A 10,809-nucleotide genomic window follows, 5' to 3' on the forward strand; every position below is an offset into this window, starting at 1 on the left:
AATGTGTTTGTGGTATATTAATTATAATACTGGCTAGATAAAGTTGGATTATGGGCTTACCGGTGTTAGTTATTTCAAGTATAAACGAATTCCAAGAATATTAGAACTCAATACTTCACGCGTATTTAATCGTAGGATTGATTTATTGCTCATTTCAAAAGCTGAACCTGATAGCAACTAAAAATTAAATAATTATCGTTAATTAGTATCTTATTTAATGCCAGTTTACTTCCGTATGTTTAATACAAAAATTATAAGTTAATTGCTCCTATTTTTTTTTTATTGCTTTGAATAACGAAACGCTCTTACCGTTCTCCTGATGGTAAGCCATACGACCGCCCGTAAACAGTAGAAACACCATCTAACACCTTGACTTACAAAGTATTATTTGGTATTCCACTGCGCTCGCCATAATAAGACATGAGATGTTAAATTTTGTTGTAAAAATAAAGATGTTATTTCTTACACGTCCACTCACAATATATTCTTTATACTGACTGTAGTAAAATTTAACCCACAATCAGGTGCTGTAACTTCGCCACTCACAAAAGTAAATATCCAGGCATTAGCATGCGGTCACTTGAGACTAGATCCTGCGGTCCTGCAAGTTTGCATGCGATCCAGCGCCGCGTCCTGCAGCCTGCGCCACTCGCCTCGAGTGCGTTCTAATGCATTTGTGATTGCTTAACCCTTGTACGGGTTATTTTATATTGGCTTTTGCTCGTGGCTCCGTCTGCATGAGTCTTTACATGGAATAAAAATATCACGAGATCGTTCTGTGGAGTCTATTGGTCGTAATTTTCACTTCAGGTCCCACATTATACACTCATCAGAAACTTTGATCCTTCGTTGCTGCGTGGAAAAAGGAGAAACACACTTTCGAATTTACAATACTAGTAAATAGTAAGGGTTGTTTAAGGTTTGGCTTCTGTAAAGTGATTGGAATTACAGATAAGTTTAAAGCGTGCTTTAATTAGTAGATAATGGGTGTGAGAATGGATTTTAGACACTACCGATTCTTGTATTACTGGCGCTGAACAGTACAATAAGTATTTTGTAGGGTACTGTATATACACAATATAATCGATATGACCTTGGCGATTTAAAAAATATAAATAATAAGAATTTATGGTTACATATTCTACCCAAATACAAATAAAGTAACACAAATGCGAAGTCGTTATCTAGGACTCGGTCTAGAAGATTTAAGCCGAAAATAAAACAGTTATTAGTTAATTAATAAAACAAAATGTGTATTAATTTTGCTAGAACGTTTTCAACATAATTATTTCTCATTTCTCTTGAGAAACATTAACAGTAATGTGTTGCTTCTTCGCAGAAAACTCATTAAAAATCCGATAATTCGATACGTAGCTGTCGAAGGTATGTACTTTTATACTATACGATATTTTCTGGCACCTAAATGCATTCAAAATAGTGATATACGTCAACTATTTAGTTATAATAATTCATAATTTATATTTTTTTAATAAATTAAATATTTCCTCATTAGGAAATAGACAAGAAAGAAGAGAAAAAACCTTGAGTCTTGGAAGTAAATTTGGGAATATGTGGATAGCGTCCCTTCGACGAAAAAGAGGAACTTAAATCAGAGAGGTAATTGGTACATTCAGTAATTGATATACGCTACATACGTTTACGCTAAACGTTGCTACTAATCGTGCTACTTTTTGACAGCTGTTATACTATTCAATATAAAAACAATGAAAAAATCGTACAGTAAGGCACAAAATCGTCTACTATAAAAGTAATGTATCAAAAGATAAATGGAGGGCGTTAATCGCAACAGTATAATCAAGACTAATACGCTTGCGCTGGCACGGGGACGAGCAGTGAGGCTGACTAACGGGCCCTGTTTACTGACAGATTTGTTGCTCATACGGTATCTGGGGGCCTGTAGCTCAGGTAATGCGTGATAAGTGACGTGGGTTCGAAACTAAGATGGGAAGCCGTCTTGCAGCTTAAGTTTGGAGTACTCCGATGTCTTGAATACTTAAGCCCTTGATTTTGAGCTATTATTTGTTGTAGAACTAAGCAGATAACTTGTAGCTGGGTGTATATCAATCTATACTTATCTTCTATCTTCTATCTATCTATATCTATACTTATAATAAATCTGTAGAGAGGTCAATTCTGTACATGAAATATATTTCCAAAATAACTATCAGGGGGTGATTAGGGATCGATACTGATGCCAAAAATGCAATTAGTAAAATTTTTGTCTGTCTGTCTGTCTGTCTGTATAACCGTTATAGAAACAAAAACTACTCGACGGATTTTAACGAAACTTGGTACAATTATTTGTCATACTCCTGTGCTAGTTATAGTATACTTTTCATCACGCTACAATTAATAGGAGCAGAGCAGTGAAGGGAAATGTTGGGAAAACGGGAGAAGTTACTCCATTTTTTAAGCTTCCGTCGCGTGTGCCACCTTAATAGTTAAAGCTACACAGAAATCATGTATGACGGAAATGTTCTCCTTAAAATTATGTAAAAAATATCCCACGACAGCATATGTCTATCTTTTATGGTTGACTCACAATAACACGTGTAACTCCCGATAGCTTAGCAGTTCGAAGCTTTCTCATTATATTTGTCTACTCTTACGTTTATAACACTCTCAGTCATCCCTAATTAAAAAGTTAACATTATTAATTAAATATTCCATAAAAAGAATCATAGAAATCGGTATAGAAACACCAAAGTTATACATGAAATACGCTAATAATAAGCCATCATGCGTGAATACTGAATCATGCTATAAGGATTATTTTTGTATATATATAAGGTCGCGAACGCACAGGCAGGCGGCTTGCTTGGCACCTAGAGGCTAGCGAATTACCTAGCGAGTAGCTTCGTAAAACGAACATTCTCGAACGTTCGCGACCGGCTCCATTTTTGAAGTCCGAAATCCACGCGGGCGAAGCTGCGAGCGGAAGCTAGTTTGAAATAAAACTATTTTATCGCAGTTTTGTATATTATAATCTTCTCTATCTATGATTTTGTAGCCTTCGTGGTCAGTCCGCCCCGTGACGCGCTCTGTAAAATAGTTTTGTTGCAATGTCTAAGATTTGCGCAAACATAAGAATATCAATGTGTCAGTTGATATGATATATATGGTGCGACTGTAACCGATATATTTGCAGCAGAAGTAGCAATTACCGTAGACACATATACGCTTATAGAGGTTTGCTTAGAATAATCTCACCTCATATCAAGCCAGTAAGAAAGACCGGCATAATATCGTGATTTATCGAACATAACTTCGCTTTTGTCGACTTAATTTGGATTACTTACTAGAATAAAAATCAACTAATTTCTAAACATTATATCATGAAAGAGAATTTTTAATTACAGCATAAGTCGATCCATCGGTTTATTTAAAAATCTGTCAGCAGCAAAAAAATTAAAAAGTAATAAAAATGCAAACGAACCGGCCCTGAAGGAGCGTGCTATCTCCTCCAACTTGAGTTTAACTTTGATAGAACCCTTTTTTATTAAGTAAAACATTGTGAAGGTACCTGACGATTTTCTATTGACTCTTAATGTAATTAATGTATTTAGCCTTCCTTTGCTTTGAATTAAAATGCTGTCAGAGTTTGTAATTCCTTCAATCGATGGACTTGGGCATGTGTGAGAGTTAAAAGCGAGTAAGTGTTGGATGCTGAAGAACAAATAAGTGTCGAATTTACTGGTGGTAGGTCTCCCATATGTGAGAGTCCGCCTGGGTAGGTACCACCGCAACGTCTATTTCTACCGCCAAGTAACAGTGTGTAGTCACTGTTGTGGTCTGGTTTGAAGAACATTATAGCCGGTGTAACTACTTGATATAATAAGACTTATCATCTCATGTCTCAGCATGGCGAGCGCAGTAGAATAAATACCAAACAATACTTTGTAATTCAAGGTGTTGGATGGTGTTTCATCAAACGATAAGCTCATCTCATCATTCAAACTAATAAAAAAATAATATTGGTTTTGATTTGGACAAATAGTGAATGAGTAAGACATTTTTAATGTGTTAGCATGACGAGCATATTTAAATCTAGTGCCATAGAGTTTAAAGTTCTGATTTAGTTAACGATATATGGCGTAATCCATACGACTATAAACAAACATCCTTTCTTACCTATCAACATATTGTCCTTGCCGGTAAAGAATCATCGTAAAGCCTTTTTATAAGTCGCCACGTCCGGGCCCTAACGTTCAACTATCATCATAAAATTCACGCCAATTTAGATTCCCTCCGAAAAAGTCGTTTTAACAAAACGTCACCGTATAATATGTCGGTAAAACGTGTGCTTTATGGAGACAGCCCCTGTCCGTTTGTCCCGCCGTCTATACTTCGATTAGGTTCATTGTACGGTCTCCAGTCTCTTCTTATCTAACTGTATGAAGAGAGGACAGTCTGACTACTCTCTTTGGCTGTGCAGTCTGCCTGGGTACTAAGGTGATGCCAAAACAATCCTTTCCAACGACCAGAATATTTAGGGAGGTGATAAATATTTGCTAGTCAAAATGGTCACACAAAGGATTGTGTGGTTTAGTAGTTAGATTCATTCTACAGTTTATGGTCATCACTACTTCATTCTTTAGCTATCAAACATGACTATTTAAGTAAGCAATTTATATATGAAATGAATCTGTAAATAAATCCCATCTAAATGATGCAATCGTTCCTTCACTCAATCGATTGCGACGGAGTAGACACTGAGATTCATTCACTCCATTCATTCCTTCATTCACTCTTAATCGAATGAAATAAGCCCATCAAATTCTTTCACTCACCGTCTATCTGATTGGTGGGTAGACAGCGGGCTATAATTCGGAATTACATTGCACTCGGAATAGTTTTTATTCGCATAGTATCTTTTTATATTATGCCGTTTAGTACTGTTTATGTCCTTGGCATCAGATAAGAGAAAATCAATGCTTGTTGATAAAGAAAAATGGGCTGGTTTATTTGGTTTTAGTAGTATTAAAGTCTGTTAGGTAAATAATCGTATATTTAAATTGTAGTCAGCAGTCTACCAGATATTTCAGCAGATCTACCTACTCATGAATTACGTATATCTAATAGATTATAATGCTGTAAGTCTTGTAATTAAATGATAACTGAGAGTATTTAATTTAGTACGGTTGTTGTGAGGAGAATAAAATTGATGTGACCTAAAATATTTGTTTGGAAAGTGATTATGTGGATCTAACTACTTGTTTTTGTAGGAATATGATACAAGGCATTGCTGAGTATATTTTATTGATTTAGGCGTGTTTCATTAAAAGTACGCTCATCGTTAAAAAAATGTCACCAGTTATTTAATTTGATCCTGTAATTGTTTTCAGTTGGGAGATATAATGGAAATCATAAATGTAAAGCAAATATCATGCAATGTTCCCAGCCGGTCACCCATCCAAGTACTGATCGCGTCCAACGCTGCTTCACTTCGGTGATAGAACGAGAACCGGTGTATTCAACACGATATGGATGTTGGCAGATAAGTACACTAATTATCTTGTACATATCTATTCTCTATTAAATGATGCCATAAAAATACCACCACTATTTATGGACTTTTGGTCCAACTATGGTTTGCATGTTTATGTATTTGTGTATTTCACTTTAACAAAATTACATTCTATGTATACATGTTTTTCCTACAATTTTTCTTCATTTCCATTCTTCATTTTTCCTATTTAAGAGCCGACGCAGTTACATCAAACATCTTCATTTTCTTTCTCTATTTCTACAATGTAAGTACCGATGTAGTTATGTTAAACATCTTTATTTTCTTTCTATATTTCTCCTATTTAAGTACAGTTATTGTTATGTTAAACATCATCATTTTCTTTTTTATTTCTGCTACATGAGAGTTGTTGCAGTATTATCACCAGCTTCCCATTAACAGGGACACTATGGTAATTCTCACGGGATCTAAAAAACCCAGCAGCATTCATAAGTAACATTTACAGCCATGTACGGTCGTATACATCTCAAAAATCGTAAGCCGACAATCGCGAAGAAACAATTGCCACACATTCCGTCCAAATTACATTTACAATTCATGAAGGAAGTTACCGCGTTCCCTTTCTTCCCCCCCATCCAGCTCTTAGCACCTCAAGAAGGTTTTCTATGAATAATATTTCGAAGGAACGTGTTGACTTAATTTTATATACCGTTTTTTAATGTGCATAATATAGGTTCGGAATCGATGCGTTCGGTCGGGAGGTATTATTGGGCCTTTTTAAGTGTTTTATAGAATGTTGGAATAAAAAATAATTTAATCTAAGAGCTTCTTTAATTGTAAAGAATGTTTATTTTAAATATTATTCTTATAGAAACAATTGCTGTTCAAGAGATGTCCATCGTACGAAACTAGATAATTCGTTGGAGAAATTAATATCTGTATTAAACTATTAAAAGGTAAGCTAAAATCATCTTTAAATCATGTATGAAATGTGCTACCGTAACTTCTAGTCGTATTACGATAAAGGCATAAATATTTCCTTACCAAACATTTCCAAAAGTAAACCATTTATGAAGTACCGCCTCTGTTTCGGCACGATTATTAATTAAATGCCTGTATACATCTATTACTTCCGTGGGGGGAGCTGTTAAGTTGGAGGTAAGTGGAGATACTCGATGGGAAGCGTCTAATAGCTAAACTTTACTCGAGTGCTTTGACAAACGACGCCTTTGAATAACTTTGTTGGCGTGTAAAATTTTATTATACGAAGGTTGTTGCGTACAAGTGAAGGTAAGTGTTTTAATCAGGTATTGGTTTAACTGGGACGGGGTTCAGATAGACCTTTGTGTAATATATAATTAAACAAATTATTCGCGTGCAAGAAAATTTTGAGGTGAAGGTTGACTGATGCGGGGAATATTTGGAAGAGAAAGGGATTTTAAAACATGATACATTGTTGCAATGAAGGATTTCGCATGTACCCTGTTCTCCGTCCTGTAGAGGACTCGTCCATCGGAGGATACTGGCTAATGGGTAGACGAAAGCTGTCAATTAATGATATCACTAAGACTAAAATATTTAAGCTGCACATTCTAAATCCAACACAGAAAATAAAATAGAAATGCTTCCGGTGTATCGCTTCACAATTTAATGGTGCTGACATAAAATTCAACTTTTAAAAATACCGTTTCTACCCCACGGGCCATCAAACTAAAAGCAACATTTCGGCTGGATTTATGCAAAATCTCGCATCTCGTCTCGTTACATGTTGTGCCCACTTCAGGCGATGGCCGGGAGCCGCGCCGCATTTTCTGACCAATTACCCTCCGCTGCGACTCCACAGCCGTACTCTTGAGATTTTGTGTGTCCACATGAAAATTGTTTACTTTCTACTAAAAATGTTTGTTTCGAGGCTTAGATCTATAGACTTTGCAGCAGTTACGTTAGAATTTTAATACGCTAGCTCAGAATTTTGCGATAAATTCTCTGGAGTTAATAAAGATGTGGGGATTATGCTGGAACTATTTAACCTTTCTAATAATTTAATTAATATAGACGATTAATTCAGTATTTTGTCACAGTCATGGTTAAGCAATATGTCAGTACATAGGAGGAGTTATAAATTACGAGTACCTTTATGTACCTATGAGTAAGATTGTTTAAGATATTGAAGAATAATAATTAAATATTAAATACAAACACTGAAATAATTACAACTTTACTATAAAACGCTAGCCAATATTGAATTTAATTTAGACAATTGTTTGATAATATTTCATTCCTTATAAACAATGACTGCTGGTTAGATTTTTTTTAATTATAATATTAGCCCCGTATAATCCATTTATTGTCCTGGACAAGGCCTCCTCTATGCTAAAAGAGTTTAGGCCTAAGTCCAACACGTTTTAGATTTGTCTGTTTACCAGTAACTCGGTAGACCGTAACATAAAGTTATTAATTAGCCGTAAAACAAAGTAACGCAGCGGCAGTAAATGAACTGAAAACTTTTAATCCCGCATATGTATTTACCGGTCGCTGTTTAATCTCCATATTGGATTACAAATTAAAATCCCTCCCAATTGGCTGTGTGCGGGGGCGCATTCAGAACTAAGGTCTAGTTATTTTTTGATACAGGAAAGCTTCAACTGCAGTTTTTTAAGGTCAAATGATTAGTAGAATGTAATATAAGTACTTTTGTAATTTAGAGTCATTATATTTTTTCTATATGATTATACTATTTAATTAGAAATTTGCGTTTTTAACCATTACTCCTATTTTATAGACATAGGTCTAATTTAGGTTAGGCTTACAAGGATCAGATTGAAATATAATTGGACCACTGTTCGTGAACAACACAAACAATGACAAAAGAACATAGAGAAGTTCAATTTGATTCATTAACAAATCTATAATTCGCTAAATATGCAAACATTTATTGCACTTTCGTTAGCCACTGTTAATATGCTTCGTGAGGCTCTATCCACCCTTCCCTACAATCCGCGCCTGTACGCCGTAGCGGGCGTGTTTGCAGTCGCGCCCTCCCTACTGGATAATTTTAACAGGTTTATTATTTAAAAATTAACGTGAAATAATCGAGTTAACTCTGACTTTAATATGATTGAATGTTGACATTTTTCTACGTTTGATGAAAAACCCGTCGTCCGAAACAAGCAATTACGAGAAATACTTTATAAATTTTCTATATATTGACCAAAATGCCGGGAATTAAAAATGATCTATCTAGCTTTTAAATTTGTATTAAGTAAGTCATTAATTTACTTGTTTATTTACATGGTACCACAAGCAGAGGTGGAGTAGTTGAGGCGATGGCTAGAGCGATTAATTAATAATTATTTGTGATTTTTGATTGGATATTCTATACTTTTCTGGGAATAATTCTCTGTCACTTTTCAATTTGTGCGCGTTATTCGTTATATCATCATCTATCTCGACATAGAAAAAAATCGGTGAAGTTTACGTACTGGGTTCATTTAACCCTTAAGAAATATAAGTATGATTTATAAATTGCAACAAAAAATATTCTATAACTAACCACATATTAATTAAAAAAATATACAAATTATTCTCCGACTAACCACGTATTAATTAAAAAATATTTAAATTAATACGTACCAGCTTCCGGCGGTTAATATTCCCCCGAAAATTGTCGAAATACTCTAACAATTAGCGGCTTTGAATTCAAACGAGATCGCATAAGGTCTCCCGCTCACTGATTCAAGATAGGACCGCGACGGATTTTTTAGTTTAATTGTTTTAGGGTTTAATTTAACACCCTTTGTATTGTAGTGTTTGTTCTTGTTTCATTATCTAACTTCTTAATCTAGCGATCCTGTGGGTTAGATCCTTAGGTTTAGCTAGTTTTTATGCGATTTCACATGTATTTTTTATTTTAACTAGGGTGAGACGTTGTTTATATTTCCTAATACAACTTGCCCGACAATACCCTCAGATCAATTTGACGTTGCACGGGTGGTTAATTATATATATTGTGATCAATTTGACGTTGCGCAGGCGGTCGATTATATATAGTATAATAGTAATTATCTACATTATGTATCAAATACGTTCATTGTCACAAAACTTTTACTGAGACATTGTTAAAAAATATTAATATTTATGGAATGCGTCTACATTCCCTCTGGTATGGTTGCGATAGTGCTCATATAGGAACTACCAGCTTTTTGGTACAAAATCTTTTACTGTTATATACTTTTTATATTTTTATACCTGCAAGACTGCACTGTTGGTGAGTGGAGAGGGGTCCAATAGAATGTCTATTGACGACAGATGACTTCCCCTCGACAGTCGACATAATGCCGGCCTGTTGGAACCGGATATATACTGGCTGAGCTGACTGGTACGTGACACATTTACATGGGCCACTATGGAGGTTTTTAACACCTCGTGTACAATGCCCGCTATCCGGACGGATAAAAAAATACATATTTTACCAGCAAATATCTTGTCTTTTCAGTGTGCATCGGCCTTTAGACTTTGTGCATACGAAGCTATTTTATAAAACTATTACACGGATGATTGCTGACTATCCCATCACGCATCATTTGCGCCATCTGCTCGATTATATGCCTATCAAAATAATAATGATTATGACTCTCAAATCAATGAAGAGTTTGTATGCGTTAGCAAATTATTTGTGGTAGAGCACTAGTTTATTACGTATGATTCTCTGACATATGTTCATAAATAATATACTTACCATTGATTGCTTTGGTGGCGTAGTTGTAATTATATACGGTACGAGTACATATATCGCGCTGAGATCCTGAGTTCGAATCCCGAGTCGAGCAAAAATAATTGTAACTTGGTTTTTCCATCTTAAAAAATCACTCAGTCGCAGCTCGGAGTCAGAAAATTGGCGTTGTGATACTACCCCTGTGGCTCAGCACGAAAGCACGTAAATCCGTTGGTCCTCTACCTGATCTCTCTCCGGTAATGTCTGCTTGCTGTCTCACCGAACTATAAGAGTGAAGGGACAGGGAGTGTACCTGTTTATTGCGCACACACTTGTGCACTATAATATGTCCTGCGTACTTGGCTGGCCTCCGTAAAGATTGGCCGCCGTGGCCGAAATTTGGTTAGGAAAGGAATTATCATCACTTACCATATATTATTACGTTGATAGTGGTTAGAAGAAAAATAACAGTAAGAGATTTATTCAAATAAAGGTATAATATATTTTTATATAGGGGCAAACGAGCGTACGATTCACCTGATAATAAGTGACCACCGCCGCCCATTAACATCTGCAATACCAGGCCGTAGAGATGCGTCGCTGGCCT

The 10,809-nt window shown here is 35.5% G+C and overlaps 1 pseudogene; it reads right to left on the minus strand.

Moving 5' to 3' along the window:
• Positions 1-5,397: 5,397 nt before the first annotated feature.
• LOC115444951 lies at positions 5,398-5,516 on the minus strand (annotated as a pseudogene).
• Between the last annotated feature and the right edge of the window lie 5,293 nt (positions 5,517-10,809).

This window comes from Manduca sexta, chromosome 22, assembly GCF_014839805.1.
Source record: "Manduca sexta isolate Smith_Timp_Sample1 chromosome 22, JHU_Msex_v1.0, whole genome shotgun sequence".
NCBI classification, from domain to species: Eukaryota; Metazoa; Arthropoda; class Insecta; order Lepidoptera; family Sphingidae; genus Manduca; species Manduca sexta.